General features: G+C 49.0%; 1 pseudogene across 1 annotated transcript in view; it reads right to left on the bottom strand.

Moving 5' to 3' along the window:
• LOC146868831 (histo-blood group ABO system transferase-like) overlaps nt 1–27751 on the bottom strand; it is a 791676-nt pseudogene that overhangs the window by 544527 nt on the left and 219398 nt on the right. Inside the window, exon 2 of the transcript XR_014965088.1 lies at nt 19099–19180. The product of XR_014965088.1 is annotated as a histo-blood group ABO system transferase-like (transcript). The remainder of the gene's footprint in view (nt 1–19098; nt 19181–27751) is intronic.

A 27751-nucleotide genomic window follows, 5' to 3' on the forward strand; every position in this document is an offset into this window, starting at 1 on the left:
GCTAAGACTCCATAGCGCCTGGTTCGCATTTTAAGCGCTCTGATGGCCTCGTGGTCGTGGAGCATTTCCTGGCAGGTCTTTGTCACAATATGCTCCCTGTTTCTAGGGGAGGGCGGTCTCACAGAGGCACGGGGGGCTTCGAGTGTGAGAGAAGCGGAGAGGAGCTCAGGGTATCACGCTCGTCTCCCTGTGAGCTACAGCCGAAGGTCTGCATGTCATGCGGGACGTGAACAGGCAGGCCAGTTTCTCACACTTGTATTTATTGAAGATAAGCGCATTCAAGCTATTATTACACAGCTTGTGTGTACAGGGCCTAATGTCTGATCACTTATATATGTGCTGCGCTCTCATGCCAAGACTGGCTTAGTTAGCAGTAATTTAAGCCTTGAAATACATTTTACAAAGTCTGTTTCTATTTGAGGTTGGGAAAGATCAGATTTAACAGGTCAGTGGTGATTTTGTGGAATATGGATTAGTTTTGTTTTGGCATCTTTGCATCTCTCTGAAAAGTGGTTCCATGGGTCCAGGTTGAGTCTGCCCGCAGTCTCCTGTGATTCTGGACATGTCACTTAATCTCAAAATGAATGTGTCTGTTTGTAATGCAGTTGGTGATCATGTAAAGCGCCCTAATACCATCTGCAAAATAAACGAACAAAAAAAAGTTCCTGTAGAAACCTGCTGCCAGCTCACCCACATGCTGGGGTTGCCCACTACAAATGCTGCCTATTCTGGATTCCACCTACTGTCTCTCCCTTCCACCACCCAGTACTTCCTGTCTGTTGAACTCACTGATGGGTTCTTTTGCATCCCTGCTTTATCCAATTGTCTCTGTTTTCTTACCTTGCTTTCTCCCTTTTTTGATTTTATCACCCTTGCTCTGGGCCAAGCCTGTTGATGATAAATAAATTGCAGTCCCCACAAATAAAGCCAGCGTCCACCACCTGCAACCATTTGCACAAATTAAGCACAGCAGGCACTAATCCCACATGGACTCCACATCATACCCCTGTTCTCCAACCAATAAAGCCAGAACGCGCATAAGTAGCCATTTTGAAGGCAGGTGGTAGAGTTCAATATTTTAGTAACCCTTTAAACCCCAAATCAGACTTCATTGGGAATTAATTTATCCTTGGGGCTCGCTGAAGTCACATATTGCATGAGGTGACACACTGTGACCTACCAATTCAAAAAAGAAAACTCTTTAGAGGGATGGTGGAAATAGTAGCAGAGGTGGAAAAGATACAACGCCAAGTTGGAAGAGCTAGCCAGTGATTTTGAAAGAGACATGCAATGCTAAAGAAGCAAAGAGGTGGTGGTGGAAGAGACAGCTAGTATTTGAGGAAGAAACATGCAATGATTGTGGCGGAGTGATGGTGGAAGAGTCAGGTAGAGGCAAAAAAGATAGTGGCGTTGGAAAAAATAGGGAAAATGAGACAAATAGTGATGACAGAAAAAGACCAGAAGTGGTAATGGAACAGACAGGTATTGATGTTGGAAAAGAGAGTGGAGATGGAGGAGACTGATTGTGATGATGAGACAGATAGTGAGATGGTAGAGAAATGTATTGGAATGATGAGATTGACAGTGGAAGAGACAGATGGAAACAATGGAGGGTAGGTTGTTCAGGCGCTCTCGCTACGCTCGCACGCCTAAGTGAAGTACAACAATTATTTTACGCCTCATCACTTTCAAATGTTACCAGCCGCCACTGGCCTCAAATGTTACCAGCCGCCACTGGCCTTTCTGTCTTTTGTAGTGAGGCAGACTCGTTAAGATGCTCAGGGGAGAAAGGATCATTCGTATTGCCTTTGGAAGCCGCATGAGTAGCGCCAGAGGTGAAGTAGGAGAGGAGGCGGAGCCAGTCTTATGCCACCACTACCTGCCTCTGAACAGTGCATCAGAGGAGGCTGGACCAGTCTGACGCAGCCACTACCTGCCGCTCAGGAGTGCATCAGAAGAGGCGGGTCAGTCCAGCGCTGCCACTACCTGCCACTGAGGAACACATCAGAGGAGGCGGGACCAGTCTGGCACCGCCACTACCTGCCGCTGAGGAATGCATTAGAGGAGGCAGGACCAGTCTGGCATCACCACTACCTGCCGCTGAGTGCACCTGAGGAGGCCGAGCGAGTCTGGTGTCGCCACTACCTGCCATTGAGGAATGCATCAGAGGAGGCGTGGGCAGATTGGTGCCGCCACTACCTGCCGCTGAGGAGTGCATCAGAGGAGGCGGGCCAGTCTGAGGCCACCACTACCAGTCCTTGAGGAGTGCAGCAGAGGAGGCTGGGCCAGTCTAGCGCCGCCACTGCCTGCCCCTGACGAGTGCATCAGAGGAGGCGGGACCAGTCTGGGGCCGCCACTACCTCCCACTGAGGAGTGCATCAGAGGAGGTGGGACCAGTCTGGGACCACCAATACCTGCCCCTGAGGAGTGCATCAGAGGAGGTGAAACCAGTCTGGTGCCGCACTACCTTCCACATAGGAATGCATCAGAGGAGGCTGGACCAGTCTGGCGCCGCCACTGCCTGCCCCTGATGAGTGCATCAGAGGAGGCTGAGCCATGCTTGAGCCGCTACTGCCTTCCACTGAGGAATGCGTCAGAGGAGGCTGGACCAGTCAGGCCCGCCACTACCTGCTGCTGAGTTCATCATTAGAGGCCGGGCCAGTCTGGCGCTGCCACTGTCTTCTACTAAGAAATGCATCCGAGGAGGGTGGGCCAGTCTGGCGCCGCCCCTGCCTTCCACTGAGGAGTGCAGCAGAGGAGGCAGGGCCAGTCTGGCGCCGCCCCTGCCTTCTACTAAGAAATGCATCCGAGGAGGGTGGGCCAGTCTGGCGCCGCCACTTTCTGTCCCTGACGAGTGCATCAGAGAAGTCGGGACCAGTCTGGCGCCGTCATTGCCTTTCACTGAGGAGTGCAGCAGAGGAGGAGGGACCAGTCTGGGGCCGCCCCTGCCTTCCACTGAGGAGTGCAGCAGAGGAGGAGGGACCAGTCTGGGGCCGCCCCTGCCTTCCACTGAGGAGTGCAGCAGAGGAGGAGGGACCAGTCTGGGGCCGCCCCTGCCTTCCACTGAGGAGTGCAGCAGAGGAGGCGGGACCAGTCTGGCGCTGCCCCTGCCTTCCACTGAGGAGTGCAGCAGAGGAGGAGGGACCAGTCTGGCGCCACCTCTGCTTTCCACTGAGGAGTGCATCAGAGGAGGGTGGGTCAGTCTGGCGCCGCCCCTGCCTTCCACTGAGGAGTGCAGCAGAGGAGGCGGGACCAGTCTGGCGCCGCCCCTGCCTTCCACTGAGGAGTGCAGCAGAGGAGGCGGGACCAGTCTGGCGCCACCCCTGCTTTCCACTGAGGAGTGCATCAGAGGAGGGTGGGTCAGTCTGGCGCCGCCCCTGCCTTCCACTGAGGAGTGCAGCAGAGGAGGCGGGACCAGTCTGGCGCCGCCCCTGCCTTCCACTGAGGAGTGCAGCAGAGGAGGCGGGACCAGTCTGGCGCCACCCCTGCTTTCCCCTGAGGAGTGCATCAGAGGAGGGTGGGTCAGTCTGGCGCCGCCCCTGCCTTCCACTGAGGAATGCTTCAGAGGAGGCTGTAACAGTCTGGCGCCGCCCCTGCCTTCCACTGAGGACTGCAGCAGAGGAGGGTTGGCCAGTCTGGCGCCGCCCCTGCCTTCCACTGGTTCAGCTGTATGAGAATGAGGAGGCAAGATAAATAGTAAAGGCTGATTTTTTAAAGTGCCTGTTCTCATGGACAAGGAAAGCAAGCAGCAGGGGTTACCATGGAAGGGAACACATGCATGCTGCCTTCACCAAGGGCACCCCACTTTCACTTTTAGGAGATGTGATTTTAAATTCATACTGACCACATAGTTTTTGGGGAAGTAGCCTTAAGTGGGAAACCTATAGTAAACTAGGGGCCATCTCGACTATATCTGATGGTGACTGTGATTGAAGGTTTCGGATTAATGCGGTGACCTTCATGTGGTGAAGCCTTCTAGCCCATGGAGTGCAGGACAAGGGTAGAGTCAAACTCTGGACGGGGAGGAGGCAGGCTTTGTGAGTGGCCTGTTAGCCTCTGGAACCAGGGCTGCTCTGTGCGATAAGGGACAGCGCGTGGCTGCAGTGAGAACACGTCAGGTAGACAGCCGGACCGTGAACATATGTGGTGCAGAGGCTGGAAGCTGACAAGAGGATCCTGGAAAAGTGGGCAAGGGGTGAGTGCCCACACCAAGCACCACGTGAGAAAGCTGATCTCTTGGTGCCCCCCAGCAGCACACAATGGCACCAAAGAGGACTCTTCTTGGAAGAAGGCCACTTGGCCAGCTGTGAGTGATTTGCCACTGGCCTGTGTGAAGATTGTTTGCTGGAAAGTGGAATTGAGCGCAATGCCAACTTCCCCCAATCAGGAGCTGGATCCAGAAGATTCTCTCATTTTGTGCCAACAGCAAAGACTGAACTTGCAACTGGGTAAGGGTGCCGCCTGCTGGCGTAGGCAGACTCAGGACTAGAACAGTCTGTCTGCTGTGAGGAGGAACATCGGGGAAACCCCCCAAAAGTACTCTGTGAAGTTTGAAAGCTGTGACTGATTGCACGAGGTGACTGCCCCTGATCCAGCCCCTCTGGCCTGGATAATGGCAAGAGGCGGCCTGGAGTGGTGAGTTGCGCTGTGGTTTTGAATAAGGGAGAATCCAGGGATTGTGTTGTTTTGTTCTTATTTTATTCATACATTTTATTTAAAATTTTGCCAAATGAATCTGGGTATTTTACCAAGTAGTTTTCTGATTCAAGTAATGCATGGGCACTGCTCACCTATAACCCCCATTCTGTGACGAAGCGTTCCATCTCAGGCCAGCCCTATTAAGGGGTAGGTGGGGTAGTCGTAGGAAAGGAGTGTTCGTCTGAGTAGGCTCTAGATGTGCACGGTAGTGGGAGAATTTGCCCCACTGAGCAAGCCAACCCCCTACAATCCTCTTCCAAGAACCAGCCGGCTCCTCTGACCCTAGTGAGCAGACCATCGACTGTAGCTGCCCTCGGAGATGAGAACTTCCATCTTGGTCGCTTGGATATGCGGCTGCTATGATCTGAGGGAACCATGGGGAGGCCTTCAACCTTGCACAGCGATCCCTGCTCGTTCAAAGTGGCCTAAAGCTGCTTCTACTTTGGTTAGCCAGTGCGATCCAACACGCCAATGATGAGATTTTAACGAGCGGCACTGTGGTGGAAAGTCGTTCGGCTTCTTAGCCCCTTAACTATGGAATTCTCTTTTCTTAGTAGTTCAGCAGGCCTAGAAAGAGGAAATATTCAGGAACACAATTAAAACATGGTTCTTTAGAGCAGGATGTAGGGGGCTTTGTGAACTGCACAGACAGGTGGGCTCCGGTACCGACCACTGAGACACCTCTTAGGAGGTTGCCATGCTCTGTGGAAATATTATTACTATTATCAGAAGACGAGAGGGGAGGCTGCCAGCCATCCCACCTTGTCCTTCAGGCATCCTTGGCCCTTGAAAGGTCCTGCAAAGACTTTGAGAATGTTGCTCAGTTCAGAGGTGGTGAACTCAGAGAGAACTGCTGAGGTGAAGTATCTCAGGAGGGCAACAGTGGTTATAGGGCAAGATCTTGGTTTGGTGACAAACATTTTTCTACTGAGGTTGTGATCTTTATGAGCAACAAATATCAGGCAGCGAGGTGGGGTGCATTTCTCCCACAGGGAAAGATGCCAACAGTGGGTTGGGTGAAGACCGTGTGCTCTTTCGAACGGGATAGGTTGTGAATTTTATATCACACTGATGAAGTTCCCTTTATCGACATGGGTGATTTCAGGTTGGCTACAAATGTATGTCTGATGCGTTAGCAGGTTCCTCGACGAGATTCACACCTGTCTGTTGCATGTGCTCCGTATACTTCACCTTCTCGCCCACCTTGTCCTTCTCCAAATCTTATAACTCTGGCAGTGAGGAGGTCCGATGGATAGCATAGATCTTTCGAGCCAGAGAGGTAGTCAGTGACCTTTGTTGCCGCCTAGCACTAGACCGTCATGTGTCATCATTCTGCTTGATGAGGACTTCTTCCTGTGCCTGGTCACCCCTTCAGAAAAAGGGTAGGAACTCCCTTCAGAATAAGGGTGGCGACCACCACAATGGTCAATATAGACCCGTTCGTTAGTGAAGAAAGTGAACAATCAGGTGGTCAGTTTGGAGACTGATTTAGAGTCTGTTTTCCTTGGACCCTTAGAGTTTGGATATGATTTGAGAGTCCCTAGCGTCTCAGCTCAGCATATGTGCGCAGTTGTTTGATCCGCATACAAATTCTTCGGCCTCATCAGGTAGCACCTCCATACTTGCTATGTCTCGTAGGGGCACATGCCGCCCATCCATCAAGTCCTGACTGGTCTCTTACAGCAGAAGGCATTTATAGTCGAGGGAAGCCAATGGCGCAAAGTGGAACACAACGTTGAAGATGGAGATCGACAAGACCGAGGGCCTGATTGAGATCTTGGTGGACTAGTTTCTCCATCACAGCGGTGATGGAGATCCCATCCGCCAAAATATAAATCCCAATATGTCCTATGGGATTTATATTTCAGCGGACGGGACATCTGTCACCATTATGACCGATTAACCCATCCGCCAAGATCCCATCTGCCAAGATCTATAGCAGCCCCATAGCCAGCGCCAGTGTGTTGGTTTGAGATTGCTTGCATGTGGGGAGCATAGTGGTGCTGGCTGGTCTCCCTGTGCCCAGTGCCCAGTGCCCAGCAGAAGCGGCAGAGCCTTTTATTTAAACGGCATGCTTGGGTCATGGAAGAGACCAACATCGACCAGCATGGGGGTATTCACTTGGATAATGGAGCATGCCCAACACTACAGACGCAGAACAGTTTTACCACATTAGATGGGCCTGGAACTTGTTTACTTGATTTCTGGGTCTATGATCGTGATGTTCATCTTGTTTCTGCCTCATTCATTCGGATTTACTACGAAAAATTACCATTTTATATTTTTCTTGATGGGAACCACATGTTGCCTGAACCCACGCTGGTGGCCTAAACAAGTCTTCTGGGCTATTTTTTATTTTTTTATTTATTTAAACTTATAACGCGCAACAGCTACCCGCAATGGGTTTCCCGGCGCGAAGGGATAGACTCAAGAAGAAAACAGACCTCTCGAAAACAGCACCGTGAAACATCTAAGGCGGCATGCAAATCATTGGAAAAGTAAAGTTTTCAATTTTTTTCTAAAAGTGAAAAAATGTGGTTTCCGTTTTCAAGGTGGTGGGTAACTCATTCCAATATTTGGGGGCTAGATGGGAAAAGGCCCGTCCTCCCATTCTTACAAGCTTGAATCAAGGAATAACAAAGTCGCAATTGGCAGAGGATCTAAGTGTGCGATTTGGCTTGTAAGGTTGGACCAGATTTTGCAAGTATTTTGGGGCCGAACCCTGCTTGATTTTAAAAAGATGTTACAACAAACAAATGATGGACGGAATGCTGACAATGCAGACATTCTCCCCCAGTCAAGAGATCTGGGTTAAATCCATCGTTCTTTTGCCCACTACGCCACCCCAGTTCAGACATGGCCATATGCAAATCAGTCTTGACCCTGTGCCTCATGGGAACAGTCCAGCCCGAACTGCCAAGCCATGTCTTCCCTGGACCGGAATCAAGCATCCTAGGACCGGTTTCTGGCTATCAGCCGTCATCAGCCAGGATAGCTTGACTCCAGTGGCGTAGTGAGCACGGGTCCCACGTCTGGGAATACCCATCCCACTTGGGCAAAAGAACGATGGATTTAACTCAGATCTCTTGACTGGGGGAGAAGGTCTGCATTGTCAGCATTCCGTCCATCATTTGTTTGTTGTAACGCTTTTCACCCTAAGTGGGATGGGTATTCCCAGACGTGGGACCCGTGCTCACTACGCCACTGGAGTCAAGCTATCCTGGCTGATGACGGCTGATAGCCAGAAACCGGTCCTAGGATGCTTGATTCCGGTCCAGGGAAGACATGGCTTGGCAGTTCGGGCTGGACTGTTCCCATGAGGCACAGGGTCAAGACTGATTTGCATATGGCCATGTCTAAACTGGGGTGGTGTAGTGGGCAAAAGAACGATGGATTTAACTCAGATCTCTTGACTGGGGGAGAATGTCTGCATTGTCAGCATTCCGTCCATCATTTGTTTGTTGTAATGATTTTAAAAAGATAGCATATAGCTTTGAAGTTGATGCGACTGGGGATCCTGAGCCAATGTAAATCGCGCAAAGCCTGAGTGGCCGATAGTCTCCTAGGGATATTACAGAGAAGACGGGCTGCTGAATTCTGAACAACCTGAAGTTTGTTTACAGTGGCCGCATCGGCGCCAAGATAGAGGACATTTCCGTAGTCCAGGCGAGAAGTTACTAATGCCTGGACAACGGTTCTCCTGGTGGCAAGAGGCAGCATCCAAAGAATTTTCTGGAGCCATCGCAGAATAGTAAAGCAAATGGCGACCACCTTTGTGGCCTGCTGTCTCATGGAGAGTTTGTCATCAATGAGAAAACCGAGGTTGCGGACCACAGAAGATGGCTGAGGAAGAGGTCCCATCTCGCTAGGCCAGTGTTGCGGGCCCCATAGATCTTTATGCTTCCCAAAGATAAGAATTTCGGTTTTGTCACCGTTTAGCTTGAGGAGATGCCTTTGCATCCACTCGGCTATACGTGACAACCCAATTTTCAGAACCGATATGTCATTGCTCTCACTGCTGGAAAGGGAGAAAACAATTTGGGTGTCATCGGCATATGAAAAAATAGTCAGCCGTCTTCTGCAATAGAAGCCAGGGGTCTCACGTAGATGTTGAACAACAAAGGGCTGAGTATAGACCCCTGAGGAACGCCATATGCCGATGGACAGGTGGAAGAAGTGGCTTTCGTGGAAAAGACTTGGAAAGTGCGCTCACTTAAAAAGGAGGCAATCCAAGCCAAAGCCGGACCGTCCAATCCCAGGGATCGAAGAGAGTTCAAAAGAATGGAATGAGCACTGTATCGAACGCCGCGCTCAGATCCAAAAGGATGAGCGCAGATGTTTCCCCGCGGTCGATACCGTGTCTTAAGCTTTCCGTCACCCCGAGAAGGGCGGTTTCAGTGGAATAGTGGGCACGGAAGCCAGACTGGGATGGATGCAAAAATCCCGAAGATTCCACTAGATGGTATAATTGAGTGTTGACATGCCTTTCCAGCACTTTGGAAAGTACAGGCAGCAAGGATATCGGTCTGAAATTGGCAAGATTGGACACATCGGCTCCAGCTTTTTTTAGGAGGGGGAACAACCATTGCGTGCTTCCAATCCTGTAACACCTGGGATTCAAGTAATGAGGTGTTTAAAAGTCTCATAAGAACCCGCCGAGGTTCAAGATCCAGCAGTTTAAGAATTTTGACGGGTACAGGATCACGAGGTGAACCGGATCTTATTCTGCTTAAACAGGTGGAGAACGAGATGTCATCAAACAATTGCCAATGTGTCATCTTCACCATAGGAAGAAGCAATTCGGTCCCTACTGCCTGTCCCGAACAAAGTTCCTCTGCATTCAGGGGAGGGCTCATAGAATCGTATATGGGCTCAACCTTAGCGATGAAAAATTTCGCAATAGAGTTACACTGGGCCTCATCTAAAACTAGAGGTGTTGGAATGGTGTCCGCTCCTGTAAATTTTTTAACGACAGAAAAAAAGAGTACGAGGACAGTTCTGAGCTTGTGTTACTGTGTCCACAGTGTAAGCAGCTCTCGCGATTTTACATTTTAGGTGGTATTCTTTTAAAGCCTCTTTATAAACAGTCTTCTGTGAGACTAGGTAAGAGTGCCTCCATTTACGTTCTAAAGCCTTGCATTTGGTACGCAAGGCCTTCAAATCGGTGGAGAACCAAGGCGCCGGGAGGCGATGTGACCTGGAATGTTTTTAGGTGAGCGGGAGAAGGGTAGTAACAGCATTTGTGAGCCAATGGGAAACAGCGGTGTTCATCTCCGCAGCTGAAGCCTCGCATTCCTCAGGACGGGTATTCGAGAGGTGTTGGTTTAACTTATTAATATCAAGTTTACCCCAACGATAAGTTGGTGCACCCTTGTCAAGGACACTATTTTCCTGGTTCTTGATATACAATAAGGAAAAATGGACAGCAAAATGATCAGACCACTCCAAAGGGCGAGCACTCTGAGAGCAGTCAAAGGAGAGATTGGAAAGAATGGGGTCCAGTTGGTGTCCAGCAGAGTGAGTGGGGCCAATATTAAGCAGAGAAAGGTTGAGAGCCTCCAGATCAGACAAAAAGCGTTTGCTATTAGTACACTGTGGATCTTCAAGATGTAAATTAAGGTCACCAAGGATGGTAAAATTGGCTGCCCTAAGAAGTAGGGGAGCTATGATGTCAGCTAATGAAGATATCCAAGAAAAGGCCTTACCAGGAGGGCGGTAGATCAGAAGGCCCGATAAGGTGAATTGGGGATTGATGACTAATTTAAAAAATGCGGTCTCACTTCCAGACATGGGAAGGGCTTCAAGCTTACATGTATAGGTAGCCTTAAAAATAATAGCAATCCCTCCCCCCTTTCCAGAATTTCTGTCCAGTCTCACCATTACATAGTTGTTAGGGACAGCGATGGCGACATCAGGACCAGAACAATCCTGAAGCCAAGTTTCGGTAAGAAACAACGCGTCGGGCTGCTCTTCGACAATAAAGTCGTGAATGTGATGTTTGTGTTTCGGGAGGGATCGACAGTTAATACTCCAAAATTGGAGTGTAGGACTATTAAGATGTGTGTGCAGTCTCCGCCGTCTACCCCGAGTGTGAGAACGACGTGTTACTTTACGGTTGGGCATTCTACCAGTAAGAAAACCACAACCAGCACATTCAAACTTATGAATCGGGAGAGAGCATACAGTGCAGTTTGTATGAAGAGTGGGACGTAAGAATTCCAAGACCTCACCCGAATAATTGAATCTACCACAGGAGGAGGAGGAGGAGCCTAGCGCGCATCCAAGATGGTCGCGTGAGCACAGGGCTCCCCGGACCCTTTCTGCTCCTCGGAATTTATCCTGAGAATATCCTGATGTGGTTTATGGAATCTGGGAGATGAAGACCAGCTGAGCACATATCTCTTTTCAAAAATCAACTCGGACCTGGGAATCCTGAGTTGTCGTCGTCGGAACTTTTGGGACCCACCCGACGGAGGTGACCGGGGTGAAGGTGACCCGTGGGGCCGGGCTGCAATTGAACAACAGCGGCTTCAGCGCGGTACCAGTTGCCGATTCACCACTTTCGGTTTCGGTTTTGGACTTCAGGAGACCAGCTGGCGGGTGCGCTTGGGGTGGAGAGGTGCTTCCTGGGCCTCTGCACGAGGTTTTCCTCCACCTGCCACGAGAGTGCCTATAGCCTCGGACCCCCTATACTGACATTTTGAGGTCTTCTTGCTGGTGCCCTTACACCTCTTGGTTGGAGGTCCCCTTGAGTGACCGTGTTCACATGGGGGGCAAAGGGGGTCCCGAGGGGCGCAAGACCAAGGCCTCCCTCCGCGGGGGAGCGGTCCAGAGCAACAACATGGACCGCTACACCCAGGGCAGAGGGTCCCCTGGCGCTGCTGGCCTCCCCCCGGACGCTGCAGGGGGAGGCACGAACGTCTCTACGGAACTTTCCCTGCAGGACATTATGGGCGCCATTGCTGGCATCAGGGAAACCATCGCCACGCAATACGAGGCCCTGGCCCGTAAGATCGACACCGTCGCGATTGATGTCACCCTGATCCGGGCCGACCTCTCCAAAACAAACGAGAGGGTCCAGGCCCTCGATACACGGACCTCCACCCTCGGGGCGGAGGTGTCGGATCTGCGGGCCGCGCTTGGAGACATCAGGGTGGTCAACGATCATATGGCCCGGCGGCTTGAGGACTTCGAGGGACGGGCCCGACGCAACAACATCCGCGTCATAGGTGTACCGGAGTCCTCCGACGGCCGCCCGGTTGACCTCGTGGTCGAGGAACTTATCCTGCAACAGTTGTCCCCGGCTGGCCTAAGTAAGTTCTTTGCCGTGGAGCGGGCCCATCGAGTTCCGGGCGGTCGGCCACGGCCGGGGGCCCCCCCCCCGAGGCCTATCGTGGCCAAACTATTCCACTACAGGGACCGCGACGCTATTCTGCAGGCCTCACGGACCCACGGCCCGGTTCGTCACGAGAACTCGACCATCAATTTTTACCCGGACTTCACGCAACTGGTCCAGAAACAGCGGATGGGATTCCAAGGGGTGAAGCGTCGTCTCCGCGAGCTGGGCCTAAAGTATTCGATGCTCTACCCTGCAAAACTCCGAGTGGAACATGGGGATCGGACAGCCTTTTTTGACTCTCCTGTGGCCGCAAGTGACTGGCTGGACTCGCTGCCGGACGGAGGTGGCCGTCCCGGACCCTCTGCGGGCACCGCAGGTGACGGGTCCCCTTTAGAATGACTTTTGGTCCTTGATTTTGCCGTTTTGCACTGTTCAGTTGGGTCTTACTTCTTTTGTATATTGTGTTTCACCAGGACCTGTGAGGGGGGCGGGCGGGGACGGGTCCCTTTCCTCCTCCGGGGTCTTTTCGTAGAATGGGGTTAGTGGGGCGACAGGCACACTGCAAGTTGGGGGGGTTTTTTGGCCCGCAGGGGTGCAGGGTGGGGGGAGTTGGACTTGGGTTGGGGTTGGGGGGGAGGAGGGGTTGTTTTGTTGTGTGTTTTTTGTTTACAGGGCGAGGTATTGATTTTTGTCCACATCTGGGAACTGTGCTGCAGGCTGGGGGACCCTTGATCTATTGGAGGGGATGGGGGGGGACGGGTTGAGGCTTATGTCATGGAACGTCAATGGGTTGGGGGACCGTATCAAGCGGGGTGTAGTGCTGCAATATTTGCGTCGTTTGACTCCTGATGTGGTGTTTCTCCAGGAGACGCATCTGGTTGGTAATGTTTGTCATGCAATGAACAGGGGGGGATATCGCCTCGTAGCCCATTCTGGTTTCACAACTGGTTCCAGGGGGGTGGGCATTCTCCTGCGAACCTCCCTTCCGGTGGAGATCACTAAGATAGTCTCGGATGACAGAGGGCGCTATGTGTGTTTGATTGGGAGGTGGGAGGGGCAGCCCCTTACCCTGGTTTCAGTCTACGTCCCCCCGGGCCTCCAGAACTCCACCCTTACTGACTTGGGTCGAATGCTGCTTGACCTTCCGGACGGCCTCCTGCTCATGGGCGGGGACTTTAATTCTGTGGTTTCGGGTGAACTGGATCGTCACCCACCAAGGACCCTCCCCGCTGCCCAGGCATGGCTGGGTGGGATGTTGGAGACCTTCGGCCTGGTGGATAGCTGGAGATTAATGCATCCGACCCAATGTCAGTTCACCTTTCACTCGGGGGCGCATGGGAGTCTCTCTAGGTTAGACTACTTCCTTATGCCCGCGGCGCAGACTGGTCGGATTAGAGAGGTCAGGCACCTGGCGCGGGGTATCTCCGACCATTCTCCGCTGTGGCTTCTTTTTGACACTGGGTCGCGGTCTGCAGGGCGGATCGCTCCCATTAACCCATGGTACCTGCGAGACCCTACGACTCGCGACAGCCTGGTTAAGGCTATGGACCAATACTTCCTTGATAACGAGGGGTCGGTGTCGTCTGCAATGTCCCTGTGGGAAGCCTTTAAAACCGTGATCCGCGGACACGCCCTCTCCCAGATAGTGGTGGCTAAGAAGGTCAAGAGTGAGGCAGTGGTGAGGCTGGAGACTGACATCTCGGGGCTGGAGTCGGCCTTGGAGGCGAATGTCACTCCGGACGGGCTCCATGCCCTTAGCCTGAAACAGTTTGAATATAGGTCCCTGGTCACTGACGCGGCCAAAACTATGTATAGGGAGCAGCAGGGTCGACTGTACGACGCCGGGGACAAGGCGGGAAAGTTGATTGCGTGGCTGGACAAAAAGGAGAGAGTGAATCGTGTGGTCCCGGAGTTGCGTGCTGCGGATGGTGTGTGTGTGACTGAGCCGGATGAGATTGTGGAATGTTTCGCCGACCACCTCCGGGCTGTGTACTCCCCAGTGACTGACAGAGATGAGGACGACTCTCGCCTTCTACTGAGGGATATTGCCTTGCCCGGCCTGTCCGTTGAGGACCGTGAGCGGCTGGACGCCCCCTTGTCGGCGGATGAAATAGCGACCGCGATCCGCTCCCTTCGCTCGGGCAAGGCTATGGGTCCCAACGGTCTGCCCATTGAGCTATATAAATTGCGCCCTGATAAGCTTGCGCCCTTCCTCAGTCGCATGTTCCGTGAGTCTCTTGCGGCGGGTTCCCTTCCGGCTGACCAGCGTTTGGCCACGATAGTCGTGATCCCCAAGGAGGGCAAGCCGCGAGACCGCTGTACTTCTTACCGGCCTATTTCACTGCTAAATGCAGAGCCTAAAATCCTGGCGAAAGTCCTTGGCAATCGTTTGTTGAGCGTCGTGTGCGATCTTATTCATCCGGACCAATGCGGCTTCATCCCGCACCGCAACACCGCTCTTAACTTGCGGCGTCTTCACGGCGCCCTGGCCAGGGCGGAGCTCCTCTCCGAACCGGCCGTGCTGGTTTCTTTGGATGCCACGATGGCTTTTGACACCATCGAGTGGCCATTCCTCTGGGCTGTCTTGGCTAAATTTGGCTTTGGGGAAGGATTTATTGGCTGGGTGAAGCTTCTTTACACGGGACCCATGGCTCAGGTGGTGGTAAATGGGCGGGTCTCTCGGCCCTTTGCCCTCGGCAGGGGCACGAGGCAGGGGTGCCCGTTGTCCCCTTTGCTCTTTGCTCTCGCCCTGGAGCCACTCGCTGCTTGGCTCCGCTGGGAGCCCTCGCTTAGAGGGATCCGGTGGGCCCCGGGCTTCGAAGATCGGGTCTCGCTGTATGCGGACGATATTCTCCTGTATCTCACCTCACCGCGGCAGTCGCTCAACGTCCTCTTTGACGTTCTGACTTCCTTTGGGAACAATTCGGGTCTCACGATCAATTGGTCTAAATCCTGCGTCTATCCTATCTCTGGTGGTCCTCCTCTCCTGCCGCCTCGGCTTCCGATCCAAATATCTCTGAGCGGCTTTAGGTACCTGGGGATATACGTTTCGCTGGACCCGGTGGCTCGCTATGAGCAGAATCTCCTGCGTCCACTCCGGCGATTGCGAGAGGACACGGCCCGGTGGTGCAGGCTGCCCCTGTCCCCGCTGGGTCGGGCCGCGCTGTTCAAAATGATGTCCCTTCCCAGGTTCCTCTGTGCACTCCAGAACTCCTTCGACGTTATCCCAGTGGCCTACTTTCGGGAGGTGGAGAGCCTGCAGAGGAGACTGGTGTGGGACGGGCGGGCGCGTATTGCTCTTGCTAAGCTTACTCTCCCCTGGTACGACGGGGGCATCGCGCTTCCTGACATTCGCAGGTACTATTGGGCCTCGCAGCTAGCGGCCATTAACCATGCCACGTATGCGCCTGGCTTGAATCCGGCGTATGAGATGGACAAGTTCCTGCTTCCCGGCGGGAACTATAACAGGGCACTTTACTCCCGCTCGGCTGGCCGGACCCTTACGGGTCCTACTAAGATTGCGGTGCGGACCTGGAGGGCTGCCACTGCGGCCACGGGCTGGAGTGAGCGACTAACATGTGCTACTCCTTTGTTTGCCTCCGACCGCCTGGGCAGCCTCTGGACTACGAAGGGGTTTGACCAGTGGGATACGATTGGTATCAGCAAAGTGGGAGACCTGTGGCATAAGGGCACGGTTAAGACTTTCGCGGTGCTCCAGGCCGAATACGAGCTTACGGACAGGGAGTTCTTCCGCTATGCCCAGGTTCGACACGCCCTGCTCTCGGTCTTTGGGGAGGGGACCAAGATCCTGGTTTCCTCGCCCCTCGAGGACCGCATACTTGACGGACATGTCCCTGACAGTACTATTTCTTTAACTTATAAAAAACTGATTAATCATCGGGCTGACCTCTTTGTGCGCCTCCGGGAGGCTTGGACGGGGGACGGGGTGGAATTGGACGACGAGGACTGGCAGTCTGCACTGTCGTCCCCCAAGGAGGTCGCCATTCCAGCCCGTCTCCGGTTGGTACAGCTCAAGATTCTTCACCGGGTGTATGTGACGGGTCCTCGCTTGGTCTCGATGGGATTTTCCGACGACGGGCTCTGTAAGCGGGGTTGTGGGCTCAGCGCCACCTTTCTCCATATCCTGTGGGAGTGCCGCGAGGTGGCGGACTACTGGCGCCGGGTCGATATGGTTATGGGACAGGTCACTGGGGTTGTGCTGCTGCCGGAGGTGAGTCGCTGTGTCCTGAATGTGTGGGAGCCCAATGATTACAGCGCGGCTCAGACTCGGTGGGCGGCCCTGGGGAACATGATTGCCAAGAGAGATATAGCGCAGCTTTGGGGCGCCCAACGGCCGCCCACCGTGTCAGTATGGAAGGAGAATATGGACTGGTGTATGTTCAGGGAGAAGACTGTGTATGTGGCCCGTGGTAAGCCGGGGGCATGGGGTAGAATCTGGGGGCAATGGAATGCGTATCGCGGGGGTATCTGTACGCCCCCCCTGGTGGACACCGATATCGCCATGTCCCCCTGACCCCTGGTGGTTCCTGGCACCTTTTGGAATAACTACATATGGACGTTCATCTCCCTTGACCCCCCCCCCCCCGTCCCCAGCCTCCCGGTACTCCTTCCTTTTGCCGGCTGCTTAATGGTCTGCACTGGAGTTCCCCGGAGGAAGCCTGACCCGCACTGTTTGCCCTTATGCCTCGCCTTTTGTTTTTCTTTTAGTTTTTGTGTCTGTTGGACTTAAGTCTCCTGTTCCTTTAGAACTATCCGGAGCCACTACGGGGCTGCGCCCCGGGACTTGACTGCAGCCATGATAAATGTATATTTCATTCTGTACCTAGCGGCCGGCCCTGGTGGTTGTAGGCCCGTGCTTGTAACCGAATTATTGTTCAATAAAAATTTTATAAAAAAAAAAAAAAAAAAAAAAGAATCTACCACAGGAGCTCGAGAAAGGAGACATGGCCCCTAGTCCCGGTCTGGCACGGACGGGCACAGACGGGCTGAACTCTGGCGTAACTCCGGCGGAAGTTCGGCGGAAGTTCGGCGGAAGTTCGGCGATCCGCTGCGCGTATCCGCTGCGCGAAACGTGGCCCCCTTAAGTAGAGGTCTAGCGTCCTTGTGACATCTAGACCATCAAGCAAAAGTGGCGCCGTCAGGCGTCCTACTCACCCAAGATGGCCGCCAAATGTAAAACTGCCAGGACAAGGGCCCGCCAAATGCGGTGTTTCTCCAATTTATTGTGCAGGTGAGGGGCTTCAGTAAAAACAGGGCAAACAACTAAGGTTAAATAAAATATCTGAACAGGTAAATTTAAAATAACGCGATTAGCGCGTGAAAGCGGCGTTCGGATATCAAAGATAAGCGCAGCACGCTCAGAGCTAGCGATCTTCTAGGTGCAAGTAATGATGTGGTCCATAAGTGGCTGAGCACCTAGTTTTTCCCCCTTAAGTAGAGGTCTAGCGTCATTGTGACGTCTAGACCATCAAGCAAAAGTGGCGCCGTCAGGCGTCCTACTCACCCAAGATGGCCGCCAAATGTAAAACTGCCAGGACAAGGGCCCGCCAAATGCGGTGTTTCTCCAATTTATTGTCCAGGTGAGGGGCTAAGCTTCATTGTTCTTGGCTGAAGTTCTCAGTGCAGGTACCGTGACTGTGGTTCAGGGTTTCCGACGACTGACCAAGGTCACACCACATTGATGTCAATTAACAAACATAGTCGCAACCCAACTTCTGAACTCCAAAATCATGGTCTTAAGCCGAAAACCATGAACCTCACTTCATATCAGGTCTGTCCATTGAACATCTGCTTCTGATAACAACAATCATATTATAGTGGGTTTAGCTCTCAACAAAAAATGCTACATTGTCAGCTTTGCCAAAATATCTCAAGAAACCCGTACGGGGTACGTGGCTCTTTGAACGTAGGTACTCTGATAAGAAATGCAAGAGTGATCTGCCCTCTTCTATACTATTTCACACAAGCTCAACATACTATGCCATCCAAGATGCTCAAAACATCTTCAGCTGACTCCACTGGACACCAGAAGGACAGTCACACAAGCGCTCACTAGCAGACTAGATTATGGCAACGGCCTCTACGTAGGCATCGTCGCCAAGCTCACCAACAGACATCAAGTGGTTCAAAACAAAGCTACACCAGACTCCCACCACGAGCACACATCACCAAACACCTGAGACCTCCAATGGCTTCCATCTAGAAAGGCAGCACCTCCGAACTCCTCTCCCTCACCTACAAAGCACTTCACAACGTAGGCCCTGCAAACCTCAAAAGGCGGGCTTTACTTGCCCAAAGTATCTCCGCCTCTTACGACTTACTGAAGCGCACACCCATCTAGCCACTTCTAGACCCTTACTTGCTATCATGCTCACTATCTTCTGGAGGTCTAGACTTGGCACACTGGTTGGGGTGGGGGGAGTTTCAGGGGGAAGGGGGTTTGGTTTTGGGGGGGTTTTTAAGGGCAGATACAGGCCCGTTAGCAGGTATTCCGGCTCCAACAGTACCCACAATTGGGCGCACTATCATGGCATTTCGGCGGATTTGTGTTATTGTATACAGGACGGGTGGATACTGGCCTTCAGCTTGGTCATATTTCTTGGGACACGAGTGCATTGCTTTGTGTTTGCATTATGTTAAACTCAATAAAACAAAGCTAAACAAAAAAAAAAGGCGGGCTTTGAGAGCTGCTGTCGTGGCAGTGTGAGGTGTGGCACTGGTAGATGGTGTGAGGTGCTGGCCCGGGTTGGTAGTGTAGAGCTGACAGTGTGAGGAATGTCCACTAGCAAATAGTATGACGGGGTGGTTGATGCTGGCGGACAGTGTAGGAAGTTTGCACTGATGGGGTGGGTGTCAGGCCCAGGGTCCTCCTACATCCACCTTTTATCGGCATGAAATGTTCTCTCTTCCTTCTCTCCAGCTCCCAGAGGCTCAAAATGCTATATTAGAAAAAAAACTCACAGCAGTGTTCTGAAAGCAAAGCTAAATTTAAAAGCAACAAATCTTTGTAACATCTTTTTTTTATCAATCCACATCCTTACCAGGTGAATGCGGTGAAGAATGTGAGTCCCACTAGGACCCCTAGTATCCATCGCGGCTGGATCGATACTGCGGAAGAGATCCCTGTAACGGAAATCAGAAGTCAGGGACTTTAGCAACCAACATCACAAATGTAAGACTCAAAGACAAGAACAGTCATCTGACCTCTGAAATCATCTATACCAGGGGTGTCCAACGCAAGTCTAGGAGGGCTAGATCCAGGTACATTTTCAAGCTAACCACTGCCTATGTAAATAGTTTCCAGATGCAATCACTGTAGGTTAATGTACCTCATGTGTATTCTGAAAGTAGTCTGGCATGGATTTAACCCTCCTGGTCTCGCACTGGACACCCTCGGTAATGAAGAACAACATATAATTTGTTTAAAGCACAACCACATTAGGGTACAAGTAATGCACCCATACAACTGTTCAAATGAAGCTGGCCCTTTTTATTCAAGATGCTAGAAAAATGATTTTACTTGTAATACTTTTAATTTGTTAACCCTTTGATCTAGTGAACATTTAATTATATTAACATTTTCATCAAAAGGTTGCTAATTTTACGATTTTAAATTAATTACACAGTGATGTTTATTCACTCATTGTTCATTGATCTGTAAAATCCCTCCATCAGGAGACAGGTCTTTCTTTTGTTGACAAGTTTCTAAAAAAAGATTTATAAATCTAAATATATAAACATCTAAAAACAGCATAACAGCCTCACGAAAGATAGCCACTGTCTGCTAAATGTTTATCATCAAAACGCTTTAGAAATCGTTCCTGAGTTTGGGAAAGCTGCCAGTCCTTTGACCTGTGGGTCGGAGCATTAATGTATGAGCTTTCCACTTTTATATTTATTTCCTGATGTGGTCTAGTTATGGTCTGTCTTAGCGCGCAGTAGTCACCAGACAATTATATGAGAATCACCCAGGGAGGGACTGTGGCTCCGCCCACATACTGGGATCAAGGAATACATGTTTTGATTGGGCAGAAGTTGGGGGCTTCCACAATAATGAGCTGGCCCTTCTCCCAGCTGTGATCATTTTGTTTATTTATTCAGCTGCCCGAGCTTGAACTTTCAGGCTCACACACATGCTATTGCAATGCTATTCAAGTATCTTAAATAACTAGATAAATTCCTTTGGACGCAAATGACAATTTAACCTCGAACAAGGATTCCAAGTAGTGCACAAATTTAACACTTTCGCTGCACAAATTTTACAAGTTACACATGGGAAGCATCTGAAATGTGGAATTTGTAATGGGGAGACAATACCATTCCTAGTAACCAAAAGAAAACGACCACCCTTTGCACCAGTATTTTCCAGGTGTGCTACTACCTCCAATGGCTCATTGTTATGAGGGTTATAGTGTGCAGAGGTGAGGGCAGCTGAAGGCGCCTCGACGCCGCATGTGATGGTGCCTTGCATGTTTCCGTGGTGAATTGTCTGTAGAAGTAGCTGACCTTAACCAGGGCATCACATACCCGTATTATCCCACTTACTGCCCAGGGGCCACCAAAATATTCAAATATCGCTACTGTAGCAAAAATTGTTTGCCCAAATATGTACACTTCTCAACAGGAAGACCATATTCATAGAGGTGTATCGAGGGACTGGCAGTTCCAGGCAATTCTCCTAGTAGGGCCGTAGCTTGAACATTCGGGGCTGTGGTCACTCGTACCAGCCACCACAGTGTCCTTCGGAGGCTGGTTGTTGCAGCCCGGCACCCCTAGCCACACTGTTGGCATACATGCCAACCCTCCTGATTCAAGCAGGAGACTACCAATTTCAAGGCTAGTCTCCTGCCTCCCGATTCCTGCATGCAAAAACCAGACTCCTCCATGGGCTTCAGCCGACAGATTGGTGGTGTGTGACTGAGTATGCACTGCCAGTAACGTGCTCCTGCAGGCCAGCGCGCAACATTTTTATCACACTCTCTCTGCCTACCATAGCGCTTTCGCCATGCTCCGGATAGGTAAGAACACAAACAAGCATTGGTAAATGCATTATGTTTGGCCTATGTAGTTAATAATAAGCTGTGTTTTGTTGTAAGTTGTAGCTTGGTGAGCAGTTGTGCAATATAAAGTTACTGAAACTCCTTTAAAGTGTTATGACTTGTTTATTGCAAAAGGCAATATATCGTGCTGGACACAATGTGTCTGGAATGGCCAAAATGTTGGCAGGGACCGATACCATTATGCTATGTGTGGGCACATTTATGTTATGATTATGGCAGAGGTATACAGCACAATTCCAGCCAGAAATAGGCCAACGATGTCTACAGTATGTCGCAAATTTGCAATACGCAGGCTGCAAGCCACTATGTTCTAGGTAAGAGCACAATGCCTTTTTTAACCACAAACCACTATGTTCTTGGTCAGACCACAGTGCCTTTTTTAACCACAAACTACTTTGTTCTTGATCAGACCAAAATGCCTTTTTTAACCGCAAACCACTATGTTCTTGGTCAGACCACAATGCTTTTTTTTTTAACCACAAACCATTATGTTCTTGGTCATACCACAGTGCCTTTTTTAACCAGACATCTGTGCTGTCTGGCAAGGTCGAAATTAAAAGTGATAGCTAAATGACTGAATAAATCTCAGCCTCCGGTAATTAATTTAGGCCTCATTCTAGTGAATTGTTTTTCTTTAAAAAAAAAAATAGACACTTTATCACTCCAGATGTGGAAATGGAAACCAGCACTGGGCCGGACGATATCGAAACAGTTCTGCTGAACTGCTTGGCCACGTCCCTGCCAACCAGTGACACCAACAACCCCAGACCATTGTTGGCCTTGCTGGGAGTCCCATGAGGAGCAGCTCGAGTCTTACAGCACAGTGAGCTGTAGGACCCATGACTGACAACGACAGTCAACCTCAAACAAAACACATAATGGGGCTGAGAAGTCTGCATTAGTCTTAGCCCCTGGGAATCAATCACTCTGGGCTGTGAAAGAGCCTAAACCTGTGCTTTCTTTACTAATCGAAAGCCTGCCTTTGTTTCACAAACTGCATTTAAAAGGTGACAAACACATTTCTGTGCCACAGAGTGAAAACATGTGCTCTGAAATTCACACACTTCAGCCAGACACTTTAATTTAGCAATTTATGTAACCCATGTGCAAGTAATTCATAGTTTGATTTAAATGTGTTTAGTTAAATGTTGTTCTCACTATGAAAATGTGACTAACTTGTGAAAACTGTTAAATGTGCATTAGTAGAAATAATTTGCATTGGAATTAGCACAACATTTTATAATGTAGAAACAGAACCAGCTCGTGATTTAGCTTGGTCTGTTAGTTTCTGTCGACCTTGAAGATAAGCAAAGGAAAGTTTTTCTCTCCGTGCGAAGAGAACAGTGGCATGATTCTCTAGTTGCTGGAAATGTTGAACAAAGCCTCATTTAATTCTTTGCTTTAGTGAGAACAGAAAATCACTTATTTTAAAAGTGCATTACCAAGTTTAATGTTTCTTGCTTAATTTAAAAAGGTTCTTTTGCAGTTCATGTTATGTGTGTAGTTAAAAATAAAATGTCTCTTTTAAAAGGAAGGTTAGGAGATGAAATTGTATTGAATATGATGCAGAATGTACCGTGGGAAGGATCTTTGCCTGTCTGAGAGATGACATATGAAATCTGCAGATGGGTGGAGGCATCCTTTTGGAGAATGCTGGATTACAGTTGGAGGAAGAGAAAGTCACGTCACATGCTTTGTAACATTATTATTTGATAAACGCGTTCCTAGTTCGGAGTTTCAGAGGGAGTTGGAGAGAGCAGAGGGGGAGAGCAGAGGAGAGAGAAGAGAGGAGGAGAGAGGACGCTTTTAAGAATGCAGGCAGGAAGACTTTAAGAGCCCTTTGAGAGAGACAGACAGACAGATTTAGAGACGCAAAGCTGCAGAAGAGTTTCAGACTCCGCCGCAGAAATGAAGGAGAGGGCGGAAGTGATTTATAGATGCAGTGAAGGAGAGGGCAGACCTTTGATGGAGAGCAGAACGTAGGCAGATTAGACGTAGGTTTAGTTTCATTCTGATTTTTGCTTTGACTCATTGGCTTTGCGAAGGCTTAGTTGCTCTATTCTTTGTTTCCCTTCATGGGAGATTCTGCAATTATTAATTATTGATTGGCTTATGCTAACTCACTCTTGTTTCTGGAACTTTTCAGAAGTTCTGACTGACATCTTTTGAGCCCCATTATCTTAGAAAAGGGATTATTTCATTTATGGAACGCGCTGTTTGCAAATTATGATGCTTTGTGCTAACCTAATTTCTCGGTTATCAATTCTGTAACCTGATTGATACCTGACTACTGAATGAAGAGTCAGATTCTTAAATTTTGATTGGAAAATAAATCCCTTTAAAACTGCTTATAACTCTCATTATTGGCTAAAATGTTTATTTGCAATTTATGAATTGCTCATGTTTATGTAGAAGCTCCCTGGTCATAAACGGTGGCAAAGATCCATTGACCTTTAGCGGCAATCAGGGTAACGGTAATCAGAGGTAATGGTGATACATTTCCTAGATTTTCCAAAGCGAGATTACCGTGGGATTACCGCTGCAACAGGATGGTAGCAGAGTTAAGGTTAAACACCTTGACCAGAAGGAGCAGAGTTTAGGTTAATGCCCTGGAAGGAGCTACAAAAAAATTGACCAAGATAGAATAAGACCCAAGCCCCCAAAAGTCCTGATTACTGATTCCAATGCCCAGAACTTGAAGATTGGCAAAGCGGTATTAGAAGGCGGTCCAAGAAGGCGGTTACTGAAGAAGGTGTGAGTATTAATAGGGAGCAGTGCATTTGCGGTAATTTCTGATTGCGGTAAATTTTGAGTGCAGTAATTGCATATTGCGGTAATTGCGTTTGATTAGATCATGGTATGCGGTAATGGCATATGCGGTAATTACATTGGATTAGATTGTGGTATGCGGTAATTTCAGTTGTGGTAATTCCAGTTGCGGTAATGGCGGTTGTGGTAATTGCATGGAGTGTGTTAGATTGCGTGTTGATTTGAATGTGTGATGTTTTGCGGAGTTGGAGTGAGTGTTGAGTGATTGTGAGATCAGGCTGTGAGCGCGCGCAGCCCAGGAAAGTCTTAGGCTCGACGAGTAGCTTAAGCGATTGGGTGTAGAAGACACCCGCGGTAGATTTTGTTGACCACCGAAAGGGGATCGTGAGATGTCATCGATTGCCCGGACCGAGATAGGGGGTGCGAATGTGTGAGTGCGTGATTAACCGACGCTGGTCGTGGGTTGTTGTACGTGGAATTTGAGTATTTGTAACCTATCAGAGGTGATTGTCCGGCCGGACGTGGACAGACAGTTGCCAACCGAGGTCGACAATTTCAAGAGACTGTGGACGGACAGTCAGAGAAGTAACTCATTTGGGACAAACGGTTATTTCAGAGTATGAAAGGGACGTGTGAGTGAGTATGAGAGGGTGAACCGCTGCGAGCAGGGGAATAGTGACATCAGAGTGTGCTGCGATAGGTTCGTTGTGTGATTACCGTATCGAGATTGGTTGAAAATATTCAAAAATTTAAACTGTAACAGGATTGGAGGGAAACATTTGGGTTTTAAGACACCTTTGAGAGGTAAATCAACAAATTCGATTTGGGTCGGTGACGAGACCCCACCTGATGGAACGCCTGCATATTTTATGTTAACGAATTTGGGATTGTTTTCATGTTTGTGGATTCGCCAATGGTGCAAGGTTACTGAGAAAGAGGGTCCTTTGAGTTTTCCAAAATATGGTACTTTTGAACTGCAAATTGACAGATTAAGAGAAATGTAATCTGAAATAAAGTCACCCTCTAGAGCCGCACAATTTGAAGCCTTAAGCTTGTGGGAAAAGACAGCAAGAGACATGGAAAGAGAGAACGAAAGGGTAAAGAATCAGATACAGGAGGAGGAAATTATAGATGACAAAAAGCCTCAAACCGATAGTGATTTAGGGGATGGAATATTGGATGCATTATTAACTGAGTGTCCTCCACCTAATGTGGTCCCCAGTACAAATTCTGATAGTAGTGTACCAGCAAGTACAACAGTGGCTACTGCTTCTGTTGAACCAAAGGAAATGCAGATTGAGTTAACTCTACAGACGTTCCAGATTGCCCCACCACCTGTTGATTCGATACCGATAGTGATACCTCCAGGCGTTAAAGCTCCAATTGTGACTGATTCGGTACAAAAATTACAAACTGTAGCTGCACAAACAATGCGTAGACAAATTTTGACTGTCCAAATAAATATGGTCCCAACTCAAGAAGCTCAAAGAACTGTAGAAGGAGTAATTACATCAGGGTTTATCTCGACATCTCAGAATTCACAGATTACAGAACAGAATCTGCCCCAGACAGTTCAAGCATTGGAAGATAGAGAAAATATTGTCTTTAGAACACCAATAGCAAAGGGAGAAACAGAGTTAATTGAAGATGGGATTTTTCGACCATGGTTTGAGGAAGCAGCAGGGATTGAAAGGACAAAGAACATGGTAGAACAAATTGACCCAGAACCTGAAAAAGAGAGACCACACAATGTTTCAAATATAAAAATTGAACTTGAAGAAATTCTCAGGGAAGGTTTAGATCTTGGGAATTTGAACCAGTATCAGGAAAAAGACTTAATTTACTTGAGTAAGGAAATTCCAAAATGTGCAGAAACTATACGTGACAGACGGACTGATTTGGCCCGAAAAGATGAAATTGATGTTTCAGGAAGTTTTCAATTTCAGAAAAGCTTCAGGGTACAGGTGGATGATGAAGCAATTGAGACAACACGTTCTTCACAAATGCGAATACACATTGCAGAATGGGTGAAATACATTTGTGAATGGAAGGGTTTTGAGAAATTAGGAGACAAGTGGGCAAGGAAACATGAAAAGAAAAAGAAACCGCCAGACCTAGCAAGGAAATGGGAGAAGAAAAAGAAGCCACCAGACCTAGTTGAGGAAAACAATGAACAGGGTGAGGTAGAGACTTCAGCTTATCCACTGGGAGAAATAGTGGGAGAAGTGTATGTTCATGTACCACGGGACAAAGGTGAACTTGCATCATTTGTGAACAAATTTCCAAAATTGAGAGACAAACCTGTGCGTACCACACAAGTTGATGGATTTCTTGATATCTCAAATGTATTGTGGATTGATTTCAAAATGTTCTTTGACACTGCAGAGCCAATTGAATTGTGGTCTGAATGTAAATCTGTTGTGCAAGGGTCAAGTGAGGAGACAATGAGAGAGTCTTGCACTAATGCACCATCTTCTGTTGTTATGGAGAAAAATGAAGCAGTGATTACTTTTCTGAAGGGCAGAGTTCCACCAAAAGATCTTAATTGGGTAAAGATTAAGAGAACCTCACAAGAACTAAAAGATTTGGTTAATGAATTTTGTGAAAGTGTGTGTCAGGATTTTCAACAGCAAGAGAGAGTGTACTGATGTTAGTGACATGAGATTCTTGGTGTCTCAATTTGTTATTGGATTAATGATCTTTGGTCAGATCAGTGTTTACATTCAGCAAAGTGTGGTTGGTTGGCAAAGAAAGTTGATAGATGGGATTGCGAAGGATGAAGGTGAGATACAAGGTGTGGTTCCACAAGCAGGAGTACAAGGTGCTGAAGGAGGATTTGGTGTTTTACAGGACAGAGATAGAGGAGTTTTGGTTGGTCCAAATTCGGGTATGGATGTCGCGATGTTGAAGAAAGTGACCTTTTACCATCTTTGTAACAGATTTGAGCATTGGAAGAGGAATTGTAGACTTAAACCTGATGCAGTAAATGGAAATGCAGAAATAGAGGGAGAAATGCAGATGCCAGTTCAGCAAAAGCAAATGTCAATTCAGAAACAGGTAACAATGAGACAAGTTCTCCAAGCCCAGATTGTCCCACAAAATATGGGAAGCCCTCAGATTAATTTAAATCAGTTGTCCAAAGCAAATTTGAATTTTTTCCAGAACATAAACCAGAACAAGTTTCAACAGTTGGCTGTATTTGAAATCGACAATTTTGTCCTCAACATTTCTGAGATCATTAGATCTATTGTGAGAACAGTGGAAGGTCCAGACCTACCTTATTTAGGGAAAAAGTGCGAAGTTGTAGGAGTTTTAAACAAAGAAATTACAAACCCAATTTTAGAAGAATTTGCACCACAAATAGGCCCATTTGAGGAAAGTTACCAATTTATTGTTTGTGACTCAGGCCTGACAGGAAAACAATTGTTTTGCAAATTAAACTGCACAATTTACTGTACACCGGAAGATATTGAAAATCAGACTCCTGATGAGGATGTACAGCTTAGAATGGCTCAACAAGAGACAGCTGAAGGATTGGTTTCAGAAATGACGGTTGAAAAATTACCTTCTGATTTGGAAGAAATGGTGAACCCAGTAGTATGGGAGTTCACAACGAAAGATGTCGAATTAATAAAAACTGCAGAACCAGTCTTAGTCAAATTAGAATCAGATGCCCTGTATACAGCAACACCATCATGCAATTCGACACGAGAGACAGTTGCAGGAATTTCACCCGTAATTGAAGATAAACTGAGCGAGGGACTTTGAGGAATTGATTGGAAGTTCATGTAACTCTCTGATCACGGGTTTACAGAAACCCAATGAGAAGTATAGATTAGTGCAGAAGATTAGCAGCATAGATGGT

Source organism: Triturus cristatus, chromosome 1_2 (genome assembly GCF_964204655.1).
Source record: "Triturus cristatus chromosome 1_2, aTriCri1.1, whole genome shotgun sequence".
Classification (NCBI taxonomy): domain Eukaryota; kingdom Metazoa; phylum Chordata; class Amphibia; order Caudata; family Salamandridae; genus Triturus; species Triturus cristatus.